Source organism: Phyllostomus hastatus, unplaced genomic scaffold, assembly GCF_019186645.2.
Source record: "Phyllostomus hastatus isolate PE091 unplaced genomic scaffold, TTU_PhHast_1.1 phas_contig_58, whole genome shotgun sequence".
Taxonomy (NCBI): Eukaryota; Metazoa; Chordata; class Mammalia; order Chiroptera; family Phyllostomidae; genus Phyllostomus; species Phyllostomus hastatus.
The window spans coordinates 26,359,588-26,380,946 of NW_025333916.1; the positions used below are offsets into that span (position 1 = coordinate 26,359,588).

Genomic DNA, 21,359 nt, shown 5'->3' on the forward strand with positions numbered 1-21,359 from the left:
CTGTGTTAGTGGGTCATAAAATCAATTTTAGTAGATTGTGATCAGTATTTTTAACACAACAGAACAGAAATGATCAAAATCCAGTGAAGGAAAGGAAAGTTTTGTTTCATTATGTTTTGATTAAGTTCTCCATGTACATGTGTATCCTGAGTCACTATGTAAAATCAGGGTCTGGCACAAATAACACCCCTTTTTTATTACAAAATCTTGTATTACAAAATCACAACCATGTAATACTGTAACATAACACTACCACACTCAAGCACACCATATGGCATCTTAGGTGAAATGTTCGAGTTAAAACTATGAATTACTACACCCATATTATTATCCAAGCAACCATGCTCCAGCAGGCATGACTTCCACCGGACCCTGTGTGTGTCTTTCTGTGCCCCTTGATTCTCTCCAAAATAAATAATATTGCTCCACAGAAAGTCAACAGATCACTTCTTTAGTTGTTCACAAAATTCTCAGGCTTTTGGTGCTCACACACAGACATAGGGGAGGGAAAGAAATTTCTAAGCACAGTAGCCCATAATGGAAATCAATACATCCCTATATCACTTTATAGCCTTTAAAAGAAAACCTGTCACGAGAATGAGAGAAACCAAAGCCACTTCAAGAAACGACTTTCTACAAAAGAATCCCCTGTGTCACAACACTTACTTCAAGATCTGTCCTGCTTTTATTTTTTAAAAAAACTTTCATACTTGAATAAGACCATATCTTCTAAAATGTTCACCTTCAAGTAAGCATATATGCATACATATATGTGTGTGTATATGTATGCATCTAGATAGTTATTAAGGATAGAAATATTCATGTGTGTGTATGTGTATATATGCGTGTATGTGTATATGTAAACACATATATATATCCAGAGTTATTAAGAAATAAAAAGAAATACAAGTGACATTCATATAAAGTTGAATGGCCACAGAAAAGGGTCACTTTGTAGAAATGTAAAAACAGAAGAGAGTTGGGTAGCAGTGCCCAAGGCCATGCATTTTTAGGGATGTCTGACTGTATGTTTTGTTTTGTTTTCATGATAGGGAGACAGTCATCTGGTTATATTCTGTTTGAATTTTTTTAGATTAATACTATCCTGGATATATTTATTGGAGGAAGAAATTCAGGAATAACATCACCCACTTGTCTGTCTGTGCACCGCAGCACATTCGAATCCATGGCACAAAAGAAACTTGACCCTGAGTAACTCCTCCCAAGCTAGTTCAGATGGAACAGACCTGGTTGGATCAGCTATGACAAGATGTCAACTCTCCCTCGAGCTCAATTGAAACAGCTGGATTCCAAGCCTTTGTCAGTAAGTACAATCTCAAATTCATTGCCAGTCAGTACTTTGCTGAGAGGTCTTCGGAGAACTAGCAGTGTGGCTACTGCAGGATCAGGCCAGATCAGTAGGGCAGAGAGATTCCCGACTGTACTTGTGGAAGGTATTTGCTGAGGCTGCTGTTCATTACATGAGGGTGCTCCTGAAGAGCATCCTACTGAAGAGCGTCCAAGGAGGAATTTCTCTCTGGTCTTACACATCTCGCCCCTAATCCTTATGGTCAATGGAGGGTAACAAGGGAACCCTGGACAGTGACATATCAGCCACTAGAGAGAATAGAGCCCAGTCAGTGGTCCATCCGAATGTGGTCGGGTCACTACAAAATGCGGGGTCCTTTTTGCCTCCTTCTTGGCTCCGTTTCGTGTCCTTGCCCCTATTTATTTATTTATGTATTTATTTCCACCTTGTCAATATTTTTTATTTTAGAAAATTTCAGAAGAAAATTTGTAACAACAGAAAAGTTGTAAGATTAGTACGAGGAACACCTATGTCCCCTTTACCAAAGGTGAAATGCTAACCTTTGCCATGCTGATTTGGCTCTCTCTTGTTCTCTTTTCCCCACCCTGGTCCCAAATGCACTGTTAGATGCCAACATTATGGATCTTCACCCCTGAATACTGCAGCATGCCTCTTCTGAGAACAAGGATGTCCTCTTAAATTACCTCACCCTGAATCCTATGTGCCCTTGTAAGATGTCTCAACTCTTTTATCCAGGTAAAGTATAAATACTAGGGAAATATAAAACTATATCATGAACATTTAGCATTAAAAATTTGCTCTTTTGCATTAAAAAGTAAACTTGCAGCCACAAGATGGCACTGTGCTATAGACATTCAGCAAAATGCTCCCTGTCAGCTAGAGTCCTGCGCGAAAGCACCAAGAACCCCTCCGAGTGACAAAGCATGTCAAGGTCCACTCCACTCAGTTATTTTCTCTTAATTACTAGTAGCAGCTGCATAAAATACAAATATTTATCGTCTAAGGTTCCTACACTTCCGCTACTTATTTTTCACCTGAAGTTAAAATTTTCAGCTTGCAGAATTACATTTAATTACTCTAGGGAAGACTGTTATATCACAAATTAACAGAGGTGGAAAAACCATCAGAGAAAAAAAGAAAAGATAATTCCTAACTAGAAATTCTGAGCCTTCCTTACATATTTCTAACAAAACCATAAAAATATTAAAGGAAGTCAAGGACAAAGTGTATAAAAATAAAACAGAAAATCTCTTTTCTCACACACGCATAGCCTCAAACTATTAATATGCCAGAGTTTTTCATCAGAATCACAATCCCAAGAGGGAAGTATTATTTTTGATCCAGAGAAACCGAGGCGGTGAACTGCGTGGGCTGCCAATGCTCCAAACACAGTAGTAAGCAGAAAAAACTGTGCGCACAGTGCAGAGTTCTGGGGGCCCCCCTTCCTTCGTCACATCGAGCCACACCCCTCCGGGGCTCTCCGGAATAGATCATTTCTCCAAACTGGCTGTGTTGTCGCTGGCTCTACTGTTCTTTCTACAATTAGTCAAAGCTTCTCAAAATGGTGCGCTGCAGCCCTGAAATTTATTTTTTATTTTTCGTCCTGAGTCAAACACTCATGATCCCTTTAAAAACATTTCATCACACCTTAGAGTTTATGGTAGACATCAAACATATTGCTTTGGACACCGCCCTGTAAATGATTTCAGTTTAATCTGTTTGACCTTTTCCCAAATCCCAAACCCTTCATGTTCACAAGGAGCTCAACTAAAGACAGAGGCTGTCTTTAAAATTTCACTCATGTTCAAGGGCATCTAAGCCTGAGCTGGTCATTCTTGCTTCAAACACTTCTAATTTCCCTCTCTAAGCAGAGACAGTGGACTCCTACAGAGCCAGACTGACTCCCAGGTCACACACTTACCTAGCACATGGGGAGCCACAAAGTATCCTGGAGTGAAACACATTCTCCAGAAATATGCCCTCACTTCATTCCCCAAGAGCCAATATTGATTTGTGGTGGGCTAGATTTTCTCATAACTTCCTACGTTAGTTTCCTGCAGTTCCAAGAGCCACAAAACCATTTGAAGAGGCATATTATTAAATTTAGAAGTCAGACAGAGAAGGACCTAACCTACCACTTACATGTGAGTGACACACAGTCGCTCTTCCTAGCAGTTTGTCACAGGAAACATAAGAGCATCTGAGAGAACAAAAGCTGCACAGCCGCTGCAAGTCTAACACAGACTCGGGAGAAGTTCCTACAGTTATCAGTCCTAGAGGCATGCTAATCACCAAAACTCAGTGTCGATATTTTCCACATCTATCATCTCCATCCATTGTCTTCTATTTTACAAACTATCAGGCTGAGAATAACAGGAGAATCCGCCATGACCCGCCATGGCTTCCGCCCTCCATGAGGATAAATGAAAAGCAAAGGTGAATCGTTCATGAGACTGGGCCTGACTTTGTTCAGCGTCTCCACCATCACCACCACCACTATCTCCCAAAAGGAACCGTGATTTCCTTGTCTATGGTTATGCCCCCTGGTGACACCATCCCTCTCTTCCTGAAAAGTCATAGTGTGATCTTCAATGACCATTGAACTTGCAGTCTTCTTAACTGACAGCTTTCTCCAACCTCATCTCTGGACGCTTTTATGCCCAAGCACATGAGTTCTCTAATTTATAGTTTCCAAATATTAACAGTGATGATATAAACAGTAAGAGATTTTTACTTTTATTTTCAATTTTTTTCAATTACAGTTAACTGTCAATATTATTCTGTATGAGTTTCTGGTGTACAGCACAGTCATTAGACACTCACGTATTTTACCCAGTGTTCCATCCCCCTGATACTTCCAGTGCCCACCTGGCACCATGCACAGCTATTACAGTATCATTGACTATGCTCCCTATGCTGCCCCTTCCATGCCCGGGGCTGTTTTGTGACTACCAATCTGCACTCCATCCCGTCACCTTTTTCACCCAGGCCCAGGCTTTTCCAATTTTAACTAATGCCATCTCCTTTATTCTAGCTACTCACATCACAAACCTTATGGTTCTTGTAAACATCTCTTCTTACTTCCATATCCAGCCAGCAAACCCTCTAACTCCATCTTGGGAATATATCCGGAATCCCATCACTTCACCGTCTTTGTTGCTGCCTGCCATCAGGGTCTCTGGTGTCCGCCCAGCAGACCTCTCTGCCTCTGTCCTCCATCCTCGTCTCAGCGTCTCAGCACAGCAGCCAGTGCCCTCCCGACTCACAGCCAGGTGCTCCAAACCCTCTGCTGGAGTCCTCCAGGGCTCCCCTTTACCCAGAGCAAAATCCAAAGTCTCAACAATGCTCTGCAAAGCCCTCAACCCCCACCTCTCCGACACCCACTACTCTACTCAGTCTATCGTCGGTGGTCTATCACCAGATGGCCCGGGCATCTCTCCACCCCGACCTCTCCACCGATCATTTCCTTGGCCTGATGTTAGCGAGCTACTGTGTGCCCTCCATCCTCCACATCTCCATAACAATGTGACTCTTTCAGGGGGCCTTCTCGAGTCCCCCCACACAGAACAGCACACCAGTGCTTTATTCCCTTTTCCATTTTTCTTCAAAGCACCTACCGCACACGATATGTTAGATCTTTTATATTTGTTCATTATCCTCCTCCTCCTGCTAGAATGCACGTTACATGAAATGAGGTACTAGTCTGTTTTGTCCACACCTCCATTTGTCCACTGCTCTAAATAAAAGGCATCCTGTAAATATTTGTTGAAAGAAAAAATAAACTGCAAAGCTCTGGTATTTAGTTAAAACTACAACAACAGCCCTGGCTGGCATAGCTCAGTGGATTGAGCGCGGGCTGCGAACCAAAGCATCGCAGGTTCAATTCCCAGTCAGGGCACATGCCTGGGTTGCAGGCCACAGCCCCCAGCAACCGCACATTGATGTTTCTCTCTCTCTCTCTCTCTCTCTCTCTCTCCCTTCCCTCTCTAAAAATAAATAAATAAAATTAAAAAAAACTACAACAGATAAATAAGGAACATGAAGCATAAGGATTTTTATTGTTGGAAAATTCAGAATAAAATTGTATTAAATGTTACTTAAGGTGAAAAGGCCAAAGTGAAATCTATAGCATCTTGACAAAATTGAACACTTCATTATAAAAAAAGACCCTTAGGTTATAGCAAATGATGCCTTCTCGAAGAATCTTTTCTATATACAAACTATTATGCTAATTTTTGAACACTGCAACCTTTGAAGGTGATTCCTAAATAATGAATTATTCGACCTTTTAACTATCTCCCAAGTAGTCACTTGTGTCTATCAATCCAAGCCTTTCCACCCCCATTTCTCCTTTCTGCAATGCCTCTCTCATTCCCACGATGTGGCACATGCATTTTAAAGACCCATTCAGAATGCATGTGCCCTAAGGCCAAAGTTCATTAGTTCAAAGGGATCACCGATGTCATCTGCATACACAATGAGGACTCACCAGTGATGTCCTTTTTATGCGTAAAATAAGGGAAAGAGAAAGAGACTGACGAGTAACACAGGGTTATAAAGACAGTTTTCAGTTATTCTGTTTCTTGATATTAAATATCCTAAGAAACCATAGATATGAAAATATAAGAATAATTATCAAACAGCATAGACAATGCTTGTAATCTTAATGAACCACTCCATTGCCTCCGTCCTAAATGGAGTCAAAGTGGCAATCTGAAATGACTATTTTAAAATTGGATTATATTTACTTCTAAACGAAAGCCTATAAACAATACTTTAAAATCTGATAGGACATACCATATGATCTCACCTTTAATAGGAACCTAATCAACAAAACAAACAAGCAAAATATAACCACAGACACTGAAATAGAGAACAGGCTGACAGTGACCAGAGGGGAGAGGGGGAGGGAATTTCAGGGGAAAAGGGGAAGGGTTTGCAGGAACAAGTATAAAGGACACATGGACAAAAACTAGGCGGGGGGGGGGGGGGTGGTAAAAATAGGAGGGAGGTGGGGAGGGCTGGGGATGGTGGGCTGGGATGGCAGTTTCTTGAAAACTGTACTTGAACAATAATTAAAATTAAATAAATAAATAAAATTCTATACATAGCCATCCCCCCCCCCAAAATTTGATAGGACAGCATATAAATAAGATAGGCATTACCAGACTCATACTGACTCCTCAGTTGTTAGGGATGCCAAAACTTACTATCCTAATTAAGACATATAACTATTTATTTCTATGTCTATTTCCTCATCCACAAAATGTTAGTAATAATACTACCTATCTCCTGAGGTTGCTGAAAAGATGAAAGGAATTCATATACAGCATCTGGCAGAAGTAACGCTTGCTGGAGTGTGGTTGGTAGGGTGATAATATGGGTGTAATAATTTATAGTTTTAATGTGAACATTTTACCTAAAATGTCATATGATGTGCTTGAGTGTGATGGCAGTTATGTTACAGAATTACATGCTTATGATTTTTTAATAAAAGATTTTGTAATAAAAAGGGGCATTATTCATGCTGGACCCTGTATGTAAAGCACTTAAAACAGTGTGTAGAATACAGTAAGCACACCATAAATGTTAGTAGCTGTGGTGATTATTAACATCCTGTATATAAAGCACTTAAAACAGTGTGTAGAATACAGTAAGCACACCATAAATGTTAGCTGTGGTGATTATTAACATCCCTGTAGAGGAAGTCACCTCATTCACAAACATCTCTGCATGTGCAATTTATCATAAATAGTTTGCAAGAAAATTGAACTGATTACAGTTTTACGGAGTTGTTGTTTTTTCCCTTAGGGCTTAAATGTGAATGTGGTTTGAACTGCTTTAAAATTATTTCAGTCTGTAACTCTCCTGCTAAGTTCAAGAGCATGAACTCTGGGGCTTGATCAAACATTGCTGGGAGGTATTAGTGGGAGTGAGAGCAGCAGAGAGGTGAGGAGTCTGCTCTGAATGTGAATTGTCAGGGACAGAATCCCAGGGCCGTGCCTCAGGCAAGCCACTGAACTCCTCCCTGAAGTGCAGACCTCAGAGGAGGTGAGGATGCAGAGGGATGATGCACAGAAAGGGCTCAACACAGCGTTCGGCACATGCAAGCACTCAGTAACTATTAATGCTGGTGATAACTATCACCATAGCTCAGCTCAAGTCTTCCCTGCTCAGCCTTAATTGACAGCTAACAAGCTCACCACTACCCAAAGAACATGCAACTTCCCTCCCTGCAGCACCCTAAAACCTAACTATTGATTGAGTCAGACACTGGGAAGCTTCAATCCTGCACCACATTATCCTGGGGCCCATTTAATTGATTTTGCCAACATTCATTTTAGATTATGCCACCCAGAATGCATGCTTCCATTTAATGATACTCTAAGAAATAGCCCCAGAAAACTTGCACTCTGTCTGTATACATATAAGGAAGGGCCTATATTAAACAGTATCTTCCTTGACAAGACTCATCTCTTTATAAAAATATTTATTAAGCAACTGCCAGGTTTTCCTCTGGGCACATAAATGAACAAAATAGACAAAAATCCCTGCCCATAAGGAGCTTCATTCTCAGGCAGATAGAAATCTGGAGAAAATGCCGTCACTTGTCTGCATTAGAAATAGATGTGCTTCTGCTGAGTTACAATATATTTCATCCGGAGAACCCCAAACACCACTAAACAAATCATGTTTCTCCAGGGCAGCCACGAGCAATCATGGGGAAACGCCTACAGTCAGTGCATCACCAGCAAGAGTGGCACGTCCAGTCTCCATCAAGACTTCATGGATCTGGTTGCTCCACCAACCGCACTCTCATGTCACCTTACCCTCTGCTATAAACTGAGTGTTTGTACCCCCATCCCCAAATTCATGTGTTGAACCTTAACCCCAAAAGTGATGGTATTTGGAGATAGGGCCTTTGGGAGGTGATTAGTTCACGAGGGTGGAGCCCTCATGAAGGGGGTTAGTGCCCTTCTAAAAGAGACCCCAGAGAGCTCCCTGTGCCTTCCACCATCCACCAGGAGGATGCAGCTGGAAGATGGCTATCCCTGAGCCATGAAGCAAGCCCTCACCAGATATTGGATTTTCCAGTGTCTTGATCATGGATTCCAGCCTCCAGAACTGTGAATAATAAACATCTGTTGTTTATAAGCCACCCAGTCTGTGGTAGGCTGCTGCAGTAGCTCAAACTAAGACACTATCTGCACAACTGGCGGTGATTTCGTCACTCAGAGGATATCTGGCAATGTCTGAGACTATCTTCAGTTGTCACAACAGCAGTGACGGAGGATACTGCTCCTATCTACTGGCCAGAGACCACAGATGCTCCCAAGCAATGTACAACACACAGGGCAGCCCCGTCAACAAAGAATTATCTGTTACAAAATGTTGTCGGTGCCACTGTTAAGAAACTGCTCTACACTTAGCTCTACACTTACTTTTATTTTGTTTATCTTCACCTATTTTTAAGTTATTCATCTTGCTGAGTTGTCTGTTATTATAGGTTACCCTAAAACCTTTTGAGAACAAGAAGGGGGACAGAGGAAGAGCACAGATAGAATCTCAGCAAAAAATATTCATGTCAACAAAATTCATTAAGCAAATAATTTCCTGAGCCACAGAATTTACTCAACCTATTAACAGTTTATCCCAATTCACTCTCTCAATGAATCCATGATTTCAAAAATGATACATCAACAGAATGTTTTTAAACTAGATATATTAGATGCCAATTCACATCCCATCTTCAGCTTTATAATTAATTCTTTGAATCACAGACTTCAACTAGCAATATAAAAATGTTTCAACAACATCCTAATGTACATTATTAGATCAACTACAATGGCATCCACCTAAACAGAGCTGCATCTCTAGTTCCATTTCTTAAGAGAATTGATTTTCTTTCTTCCCTTGCCTGAGAAATATGTAAATTAGGACTTTGATAACACTATCTCACTTTTGTCTGTCAACCCAACTGCAAGAAAGTCAATTCCTTTGCTTACAAATATCTTTACACACATGCGCGCGCGCACACACACACCCCACCCGCGGTACCATCACAGTTCCAAGGACAAAGCACCACACAGCAGGCATTTAATTGTTACTGTGATGTTTACATTAAGCGATAAGTTCAACAGATATGAAAAAAAAACAGAGCTAATATTTTATCACAGATTTTAAAACATTCTATTACATTTTTTCAAAACATAGTGCTTCTCAAAGTTCTGTTTAGAAACAATGACACTGGGGAAAGCTCAGAGACTCTACGGATTTGACTTTGCATACCTATCGCCTGTGCTCCTATCACTTTAATATTCCAGATGTGTCCCTGACCTTTATTCAGGGATCTAATCTATGCCTGCAGTTGTTTACTTATGTGAAGTCATCAAATTCCCCTGGTACCATCATGTCCCCATCAGTGACATACGTAAACATTCTGACCGTGATTAACAAACCGGGAAGAGAATCCTCATCAGTCATCGTCCTTCCATTTAAGGTCAGAGGGGAAAACGAGTCCGCATCCCCCTCTGGCAGAGAGTATACCCCCAGCTAGGCAGTGTTACTCCCATTTCACCAGTGAGGAAACAGATTCAGGAAGACTAACCCCTCCAAGTTAGCAGTTCCATAGGAGGTGCAAAAGGAATCAAGCCCCAGATTCCTAACTCCAGAGCACTCATTCCTTCCACTGTTCCAAACTGTCTCCTGCAGCCGGACTCCCAGAAAGTGCATGAAGCCACACAAAGTTAACCTTAATTTCCTGTTCCATCCCAGTCTGGGGAGATGCCCCAGAGAAGGCTGGATCTTAGACCCTGGTGTCAACCAATCAAATGGTCCATTTCAGTCCTAACTGACAGCCTACGCAGTTTCCAGGGCTTCTACAGCTGAACTCCTTACATCGTACCTATAGAATCACAAAATATTAGCGGTGGAAAAGACCTAAAAACAATCACCCATAGACTGAGGCCTTCCCCAAAACAGCAAATCAGTCACATGAACAGCCCGCATCTACAAAGACCCCTGGTGCATAACTCCAGATGAGGAGCCAAATTCCAGACCCACAATCTGCTGCCTGTCACACCTGTCTCCTCACTCACTCTGCTTTCCGCAACGCCACTGATATCCATGCTCCATTACAATACACTTGTAAATTTTTCTATTTCTTATTCATATATGCCTTCAATTCAGAGTTGTTTCATGAAAAAAATGTAGCCAGATGTCTACTGTGGACTAGACAGTGTGTTAAGGGCTGCAGATAAGAGAACAGAATAGATACAGTCATCACCCTCAGGGCATTTCTACATGAGTGTGGGAGACAGACACAAAATCGCAACCGTGAAATAACACGGCAAAAGCAGGGACAGAGTTAGGTTCGGGGACTACAGTGGCTTTGAGCAGGGTGGTGGTCCAGCACCTACTTAATGTCTTTTCTCTACTGGGTCAGCTGAGCAGTGCCGCATTAATGCCTGACCTGTCAAAGGGGCTGACTCATATTCACTCACATAGATTATGGTCTTCTCAGGAACCCAGAAGCCACTCCAGAAAGGGGCGCAGAGTGATATGTAAATACTTGCTGATTTTCCTTCTGGTTTGGGGCTTTGCCAGCTCATCCACCCTGTCTTAAGACATAAGAAAGAGCAGCATCTCTCCCACCATTGGACCACACAGCATGACCGGGCCTCAGTGACCCTAACTGTCCACCCCCCTACGGGCACCAACTCTCTGGGCAGGGCCAGGAGCTCCTGGAGAAGTGCAGGGCTCCCCATTCCATGTCCTGCCGGGAATGGAGGTGGCACAGAAAGGGAATGCAGTGGTCTGAGGCGGGGCTTGAGGCTGGGATCAAATTCAGCCACTTATCAGCCATACAAAGGGGACAAATTATACTTTCATCCATAAAATAGGGACAATTATACTCTCAGCACAGAATTCTTGTGGGTTAAATGATCAACAGAAAGCTCCTAGCAAGAGAAGGTACTCAAATGTTTATTCTCCTCCCCTTCCCTACCCTTCCTTAGCCTAGCTCGTTCTATCAGAACTATGAAAGAAAATATTCAAGGGCTGGGAACTCTTTTCAATAACATCCATGGAAGCTAAAAATACACTTCATATACAAGGTTCTGGGAAAAACTTCAAAATGCACTCGGCTTGTAAAATACTGCTTAAGCTCCTTAACTGGACAAACATATAAATTAATATTCATTTCATGATTTTACATTAAGAGGAAAAATGAGCTGTTTGAGCAAGGTTCCCGTGGGTAGCAGGAACAAAGTGAACTCTGACCCAAGAGGCAAAATAAATGATCTTAAGAAAACCATTCCTAAGAACCATGAGTCATGAGTTCTCGGCAGCTTAAGGGCCTCACCTGGTTAAAACGAAAATAATTTAGAAGAACAGGAAAAACAATCACCGAGAAATTGGCAAACAGTAAGAGAATTAAAGGAGGGCTCTGGAGATGGCGGGGGGTGGGGGGGCGCTGGAGTGCAGGGCCATGCAGGCTATTTTTATCAGCTCGACTTCTTAAAGAGGAAAAAAATCACCAGAGAATGTGAAGGGGATGGAGAAGAGGGGGAAAGGACTGAGGGGGGGGAGGGGAAGAAGAGGTGAGAGTGAGAGTCCATGAGCGGGCAAGGAAGCGAGAGCCCCGCCTGGCCCCTGCCCCGTGTCCACTCACCTCTCCGCGGTGAGGTGTGGTCCACCATAGAGCCTAAGACTCATCTTCTCTCTCAGCAAGAACAATAACTAATACATAAATCGTAAGAGTGTTATGAAATAATTATAAATAAATATATTCCACAAAATATATAAATTCCAAGACTGGAAGTCAGTAGCTCCTTGGCTCAGCCCTAAAGCCATCTTCCTCCTGGATTTCTACCTGACCAGGCTCCCACCATCATGTCTCCCACTTCCCCAGGCCACGCCCTCTGCGTCTTGATTGCTAGTTGCCTTGACCTGTAGCCCCACAACTGGAGATCTGGGGTCTGCCTTAAGCACAGGGTCTTGCACTGACTCTGCCTCTGAAATTCAGCCTAGTGAAGACCAGGTCCCCAGATGGCGCTAGGCCTCTGTGCGACCCACCTGCCCAGTGAACGGCCACACCTCTGCCCTGCCTCTGCCGGCAGTCACACCCCGGGCTCAGGGCTGCCAGGTATCTGACCTTTTGGCATCTCTGGGCCACACTGGAAGAAGAAGAGTTTTCTTGGGCCACACAGTAAATACATTGCAACACACAATCACAAAGAAATCTGATAATGTTTTAAGGAAATTTATGAATTTGTGTTGGATCACATTCATAGCTAACCTAGGACATATGCAGCCCACAGGCCACAGGTTGGACACCCCTGTGGGTAACAGTGCTAATATCCCAGCTTTCCTTTGTCCAGCTCATACCATCCCAGGGCTGAATCCAAAGTCATCGTCCACCACTGGGCTCCTAGTCCCCAGCAGTCTGGCCAAGTCTAACCTGCCAGGACCCCAGGAGAACATGAACTACAGAAACATGGAAAGGAGAAAATGACACAGAAACACTTATAAGAGGAAGGAGGAAGGAGGAAGGAGGTGGGAAATGCAATGAGGGAGACTGAAGAAAAAAGAGAAAGGAGAGCAGTGAATAGCTTGGTCAGTTCTGCAGAAAAATGAACCATCTTATTTTCTTCATATTCTACTGCTCACTTAGGTCAAGGTCACACGAGTAACTTAATCACTCTGATCCCTGATTACACTGTCATCTAATGATTACATTGTAATGATTGGCTGACCAACCATTACAAGAACCTCCTCACTTTTGTTTTAAAGATTTTATTTATTTTTAGAGATAGGGGAAGGAAGAGAGAAAGAGAGGGAGAGAAACATTGATGTGTGAGAGAAACATCAATCAATTGCCTCTTGTACACCCCCAACCAGGGACAGGCCCGCAACCCAGGCATATGGCCTACTGGGAATTGAACCTGTGACATTTTGCTTTGCAGGATGATGCCCAAGCAACTGAGCCATAATGGTCAGGGCTCCTTCCATGTTATTATCTACTCCTCAGGAAAAGATATGGTTCCAAATAAGAGCCCTCTGCTCTGACACCCTTGTTTGGCAGGAAGAAAACCTTTCTCTAGGTTATAGGACTGAAGGACAAATCAAGATGTTCCCAGACGTCTGAAATAGACTCGAGCAGATGAAACCAGAAAGCAAAATTACAGTCAGCATCTGACCCAGTTCTGGCTCCCACGCCCAAGGACTTCATTTTCCCATTCTTGCCTGAGACTTACTGGTGGAAGGGGCTGTGTGTTGAAAACAGACTCTAAAGGCTGAAATCAAGAGATGCACTAAGTCAGGAAAAGTTTCAAGTTGGAGCTTGAAATCTGCTGGAGAACAGAGCATGATGTGGGTACAACAGTCTTGCTTTCAATAAAGCTATGGCTCTCATATATAAAAGACCGAACTTCCAGGTAGATAACTCTCCATTTGGAGATTTGTTTTCCATATGGGGTTATTTTAAACAATGAATTCTGCTGACATGTAAGTGTTTATTTAAAGATTAACAAAAAGCAGTTCACAACATGAAAGCATAACTTTCATTTTCAAGGCCATGCCCACTGGACTGGTCTGGCTGGTGAGGCACACGATCCCCCAACCAACTGTATCACCATGTTCACTGGAAGTCAGATGCCTCCCCATCAGAGCTATAGATTTTCTTTGTCCTCTAATTCTGCATATTCCTCCAATGGTTATCACTGCCTCGACTGCTCAGAGGCCCCATTCCCACCCAGATCAAACTACCACAGCCTCTAAAGGTCCATTCCTGACCTTCACCACTTATTGATATTCCTGAAATCGCAAACTACAGCCCTTGTGCTAAATAAAATTTTACTGGACTGCAGCCATGCTCATCCATTTACATACTGTCCACGTTCTGCCCGCACAGCTGAGCACTTCTCACAGAGACCACATGGCCCGCAAAGCCTAATATATGCACTATCTGGCCCTTTCCTGAACAAGTCTGCGAGTGCCTGATATCTTCAGTAAATTCACTGAGCATCTACTATGTGCCAAGCACTATGAAGACAGCAGTGATCAAGCAAAACCCCTTTCTTCACTGGTAATAAATGCTGCAAAGCAGCAGCTGTAGGATATAGGACAGAGAATGAGGGTCACTCTACTACATGGGTGGTCAGAGGTCATCTCTCTGAAAGGGGACCAATTGAGCAGAGACCTGAAGAGAGGGAGAGAGCTGTACAGGGGGAAAAGGCTTCCAGGAAAAGCAAGCAAGGTGGCCAGGCGATGTCTCCTTTCCCCAGGGTGTCAGTCCACCAGCCCTTCCCGCAGCTAGTCACAGAGCTTACATGTGCAGGCACTGCCCTAAGTGTTTATCTCATTTACTCCTTCAAACAATCTCGTGACATGATATTGTTTTCATTCCCATTTTGCATGTAAGGAAACTGAGGCTTAGGACCTTAAGTGACTTGCCCGAGGTATCAGAGCTCGTGAGCAATAAAGACTGGGGACCAGGGCTAGCTGTGGGAGCCAGACTCCTCCTATGCTGCTCCCATCCCATCTTCCGTGCAAGCAGCACCAGCACTGTCACCTGGCAGTGATGCCAGCAGCCTCGTTTCTATTCTACCTGGTCCAAGGTGCAGGCCACCAGGATACGTGGAGCAGGTTTCCCAGAGCCCGCTTCCTGTTTCACGCTCTGTGTTTCACACCCTGTTCTCACTGAACTCCTCTACTTCCTCCATCCCTAACACTACATAAGCCTCCTAAGATTACCTCCAAAACAAATCACTGAGCCATGGAAGGCTCACTGATGAAGGAAAATAGCTTGCAAAAGAAGGAGAAAGGGGACTAATATTTACAGAAGGTCTTCTGCGTGCCAGGCACCAATATAAACACTCTGCGTACTCTATTTCTGGAAGATGATACTTAGTGAGAACACTGAAGTAGAAAAATATAACATTTTCCATGTGGATTTCTGCCCTTAGTGAGAACACTGAAGTAGAAAAATATGACATTTTCCATGTGGATTTGAGGAATCTCCACAGCTGATTTATGTTAAATACCGTAACATAAATTTAAGAGAAAGCATGTGCTACTATCCTGGGTTCCCCAGGACCCATCTTCATTCAGCATCCTGAGACACAGCAACTTCCCATCCTTTCCTACCTCAGACTATACTGTACAGTCTCTGGTTCCCTCACTCAGTCTCCTCTCTCTTGAAAGAGTTTGTATCAGTCTTTCATGCTTTGCTCGAAAGTGTTCAGATGGTGCCCTACGTGCAACAGTTAGTCCTAAAGCAGCCATCTACCTGTACACAGAGTCAGTTCTTCTCGGAGGCCTGGGAGTCCTCAGGCAGTTGGATTCTTGGTGGTCTGCCACCACAATTTCCCAAGCATTCCCAAACAGGTATATGGATTAATTCCCCCAGTGCAGCCCTCAATATATAGTAATATTCAGTAACCTAAAAATCATTTACAACAACATTCTAACACAACAGGTGCCAGGCAGTGAGAAGCACACCTCAATAAGTGGTTACCTACAAAAAGTGGAATGGAAAATGGCAAGAGTAGTGGAAAATAACTTCCTCTGCTCTGTGGGGGAAAAATACAAAAATGCTTTGCTGATCCCCCTGTTTTAGTGTTTACAGGAAAAAAAATATAATCCCAGTCTTGGTTAATATGTTCGCTGGCCCCTGAGATTCCTAATCTCTTATCTGTGCCTCTCAAAATTTAGGAAAAGCCCTGATACAGTCAGCATGTAGTATAGGTGGCACAAAAACAAACGTCTGCTTATACCTGAGGGTGTTGTTAGGTGGCAGGTATCTTCAGGGAGTGAAGAGACTCACCCTTGGAAGGAAATGAAAAGAAGACTGAAATAAGGTTAAAATCGCTCCACACATGAAAAATGGGAGGAGGAGGAGGGTTAGCCGTGCAAAAATACTCCCTGGAGCTGGATGAGGAAGGGGCCCCAGACACTCTCAACACCCTGTTGCTGTTCCTTTCTGGGTGGCAAACCTGTTTTTCCATCTCCTTTCTCTCCCAGGGTTCTGGCCATGAGGGGCAGAGGGGTCAAGGAGAATAAACAGGCGTGGCCTCTGCCCAACAACTGGAGACAGACATGGTCAGACATGTGGGTGTCCTCCGTCTGGGGAGGCGCTGGGTAACAATGGTACTATGTGGAAGGATAAAATAATTTCACATTTTGTTACTGAAATAGTATTTCATTGAAATGGGACATTTTATGTGCCATTTCCCCATTTCCCAAATGAATAAGAACATAGAAAAAAATGAGAAAGTCAACTCTGAGAATCATTTTTGAAAATTCAGAAGAGACTTTATACAAATCACACCGACATAATTAAGTCACAACATTTTTTACTTGATAATAAAGCACTCTTTCTCACTGCACTTAATTAACACAAAGGAAAAAAAATAAGATCTCTAGGAAAATGACAAAGACAGCATCAATAATTCAAGACCTTAATAACTGCCCTAAGAGAGGGAGGTAATCGGCCTAAAACCTTCTATGGATTCTTACACTTCAGAATAGTGGGTAGTTGCAATACCTCATAACTAGGATTGAATGATCAACAATGGCATATAATCAAGTTAGAAATAAAAGGTCAAGGAAGTTAGATGAAAGGCACGGTAAGCAGCCTAAGAGCATGACGAGGCTGCCAGTGCAGAGGCCCGGCAGGAGCGAAATACTCATCACTGTCAGAAGGGAGAAGGCAGACCCGTGTCACAGCATCTTCGTATTGAAATCAAATGTTATGACTACCTACGCTAGCCTCTCAAAAATGCCTTTAAAAATATAGAACACTCTCCCCCCCACACTTACACCCTTTACCTTCCCACTTTATATCCCGCTCCACAGCACCTATCATCTAACACACTATTGTATTTGTTTGCTTGCTGTTTCCCTCCTCCATTAGAGTATAAACGTCGGGGAAGGGGGAGATTAGGGTCTGTTTTGTTCAGGTGAATGACCAGAGGCTAGAACAGTGTCTGCACTACACAAGGCAGCCACAGGCTACTTTGGGCTCTCCAGCTGTGGGCATGCAATAGTATTGTACTTTCTGCTCTACTGGTTGGTGAGAGCCACGTGACAAGGCCTGACTGGCAAGTGTGAGGAACAATGGTGTGTGGGATGACCAGGCTAATGCACTGAATTGTGGGTATGAGACACTCCAGAGCGCTCTTACCTAACACTGCTCAGTGACTGTTCTGTTAGCCTGCCTCAGAGTGGGGACAGCACTCCCAGCCAACCCCCAATGGGTATGCATTATTACCCGTCCTAACTGATGGGGTAAGTGCTCAAAAAAAGGGTGTGATTGAAGGTGTCAGCCTGCCTCGGAGCTCATATGCCACACTGAGCTCTGAGGGGACCCGTGTACTCACAATGCAGCCCGTTCTAATTTGTGGAACATTCATAGGTTCTTTCTGGAGCCAAGTCAGAAACTGTTTTTAAAGACAAGGATGCCATGTTGGCTAATTCTGTGTGTCCACTTCACTGGCCCCTCTTTCTATGGAAAAGCATAATTCAAATGTACATGACAAGTCAGGGTTGTTATCTACCTCACTCCCTGCTTTTCATAGCTGCCTCAAGCATTCCTGAAAAGTCCTTTGATTGAACAAAGTCAAGAGAGTGATTTAGTTGTTATGCTGTGAGAAGTGATCAATATAGCAAGAGAAAGGTTTGTCTTTTAGACGTTTCACTCAGAAGCCTCTAAAGAGCTTAAAGCTCCCTCCAGCAAAGCACAGACCTCAAGAATGAAATAGCCCCTCCAGGGTAGACCTCAAGACCTCTGAAGAGCCCAGAAATTAGAAGAAGGTCTAAGGAATCAAAGTGTACGATGGACGCTAGGCCAGGGAGGGACTCTCCACTGCCCAGGTGTAGTTGTAAAATGTCCCAGAATTCTTTGCTATTCCTCTCTTCAAGAGGTAGACCCTAAGAGAGACCTCCCCTGTAAGGAAGCTATACTTAGTGCCTTGCTTCTAAGGAACAGAACACAACAGAGCTGATGGTGTATAACTTCTGAGGCTTAGCCATTAAAGCCATTGTGGTTTCCTTCTTGTTTTCTCTCTCTCTGCTCTCTCCCCATCTCTCCCTGCTGGTCTGTCCTCCATTCCTCCCCCTTCAGTTCATGGAACACCACATCAGGGAGAAGCCAGCTGCCATGCCATGAGAAGTCAAGCATCCCTACAGAAAAGCCTGCGTGGTGAGGACCTGAGGCTTCCTGACAACAGCCAGCACCAACATGCCAGGAGCGTGAGGGCCCCATCCTGGAAGTGGAACCTGCAGCCCCAGTCAGACCTCCAGAGGACTGTAGCCCTGGCTGCTGCCTCATGAATGACCCCGAGCCAGAACCACCCAGATAAGCTGGTCCTGAATTACTCACTCCAGAAACTTTGAGATGATAACTCACCAGGTTTGGTTTTACTTGTTTTTTTTTAAAGCTAAATATGGAGGTTAATTCCTTACATAGCAAAAGATAACCAATATGCCCAGCATCCTCGGGCCTGGGTGTTTGCAAGTGTGTGCACATTGCATGAATGACATGTTCACGTGACTTTATGGAATGGACTACACCCTGACCCCGATGGTCTGGAGATGAGCGAACACTTGCAAAGTACTCCTGGAGTCCCTAATCCTAGGTTTCCTTGTTTGCCACAGGTAAGTGTAGAACTGTATTTCCCTTCATTGCGCTCTCGATCTGTTGAAAATAGCCATCCATGTATCATATGAGAAAATCACTTTCATTTCTTTATATCAATCACAGCATCTAAGGCAGGACTTCCACTAAGCATGACTCAAAAAACCCTTGAAGAACACCAAATCAGAAAATAACCAATAAAAAAAATAAAAGACGACTGGACCACAACTAAGTACCTGAATGTAGGACTGTGTATGACAACATGTATCTTTCTTTATTCCTATTCTAACTATGTCCAAAACAGACATAAAGAAGGTAGTAGACTGACTCTAGCAAGAAGCCCTTCCTCTGACACTGAGCCACTGCCATCCTCAGCAGTTCAGCAGTTGTTGACATGCAACCTCTCCTCAGAACTTGCCTTTGATCTCTTTGTAATTTACAACCTAACTAAATAAAAATATAGCTCCAATTGTGTGTGTGTCCCGGCAGGAAGTATCTATAACACAAGTGCACACACACGAAAGGACATAGAGAAAATCAAACACACGGGTACCAAAGTATTCTCCGTTTCCTGGCACTGTGCATCTTCTGTCTCTGTCTAGTCAGGAGTGTGAGTGAGAGCAGGGCGATGATCATTCAACAGTCTAAGATTTAATTTCAGGGAGGGAAAGGGTAGGGGAATTGAGTCCCAGGCTGGATGAGGACAGAAAAGGAAAGGACAATGCTTTGAGGGTCTGATGAGGTTAAAACAAGATGGTGCTGAGGTTTACCGTGGAGTCAGCTTCAAAAGAAAGCAAGCTGTGGAAATGGGAAAATTAACTTCTCCAGATCCCCCAAATCCCATAGCTATTTCCTCCAGGATTAAATGTTCCATATCACTGTATCAAGAGGAATGAAACCCTAACATCAGAAGCACTGAAAAAAAAGTACAAGTTATCACAGATTCCTTTTGCCTAGATTAAAAGACAAGCACTAGCTATGAAAGAAATGGTTTCCAATTCCATTCCAAAGGTGTTTATTGAGTGCTTACTGCCTCTGCTAAGGCAGTCCCAGAAACGGCAGAGTGGGGTGGTACGCATACACGGCCCCTGCAATCGGAAATGCCTCAGTGGGGGTAAGAGACTCTTGACCTTTATGGGTCACAGATTCTATAAGAATATAAGAAAACAACCACATATACAAGTAAATACAAAATTTTACTAACAATCTTAGGCTATCTGTAAATCAGCAAGATCCGTGGATTTTAGGATGAGCATTTCTTGATCTACTGAGGAGAAAAAACATGCAGAATTTTGCTTAATAAATGTATTACATAACATATAACATATATTAACCTAGCCTCTCTCCCAAGTGGCTAAAAAAACCCCTTTATTCTTATCAAACATCAGATAATCGCAGAAGACAAAATGCATTCATGTAAAAGTACCATTTACTAATATTTCTGGCATCACTATTTACAGGTAATAGTAATTGAACTGAAATGAACATTTCATGAAACCTAAATTTGAAAGATCTGTATTTTTAACTTCATCATTACACTAGATATAGTTATTTTGTATGATTGATTCTGAATATAAAAACTTTCTGTAGCTGTAAGTAAGCTGAGCACTTCTCATTACTTTCAATGGTTTAAATGATTTTAGGCTATAATCTTAGTAGAAAAAGTTCACTTGAATGTTTCATTTTTTAAAGAAGATATATTTTTGCTGTCAAAGAGAAAACATGAATGACAAGTGAATTAGGCACCAGAGATTTTTTTTTAATTCTTTCTCATCTCATTTCTACAGTACCTTTCAAGGAGCGTGTGCTCCGATCCAGGGCGGACGATGTCCTTTAGGGAGGAGCGTGGATGCCGACAGGTTGGGTCAGGCGGAAGAAGCGAGGAATGGCAAGAACACAGAGAGAGAAAGGAGGACACTGTAAGGGGTGAGGATGGTGAGGACAGAGCAAGAAAACAGGACAGAAAGAAACATAAAGTGGTATGGTTTCAAGCTTCCAGGACTGTGCTGGCCAACAGAGTAGCCACTAACCACATGTAGCTTTTTAAATTGAAATTAATGTGAATGCAAACTCAAGTTCCTCAGTCATACTAGCCTCATTTTATCAGCTTAAGACCCACCTGTGCCTGATCGTCGCCCTGTTGGACATTGCAGAACATAGAGCATTTCCATCACCTCAGAAAGTGAAGGTGAAGGTGATGGCAGACAGCTCTAGTCCAGAAAGGGGAACCCAGACAACACTGAGAATTGAATCACAGTCTTGAGCAGAAAGTATATAGGTTCAGAGATGAACTATTTTCAGCTAAGTTCTTTCATTTATAAAAGAACATAAGTTGATACAAAGCAAATAGAAAACAGTTAAGATCAAGAATTTTGAGTGCAATGGAGAAAT

The 21,359-nt window shown here is 42.9% G+C and overlaps 1 protein-coding gene across 5 annotated transcripts in view; it reads right to left on the bottom strand.

The window, feature by feature from the left end:
* MAST4 (microtubule associated serine/threonine kinase family member 4) overlaps nucleotides 1-21,359 on the bottom strand; it is a 527,976-nt gene that overhangs the window by 382,913 nt on the left and 123,704 nt on the right. The gene's annotated exons all lie outside the window — the stretch shown is intronic.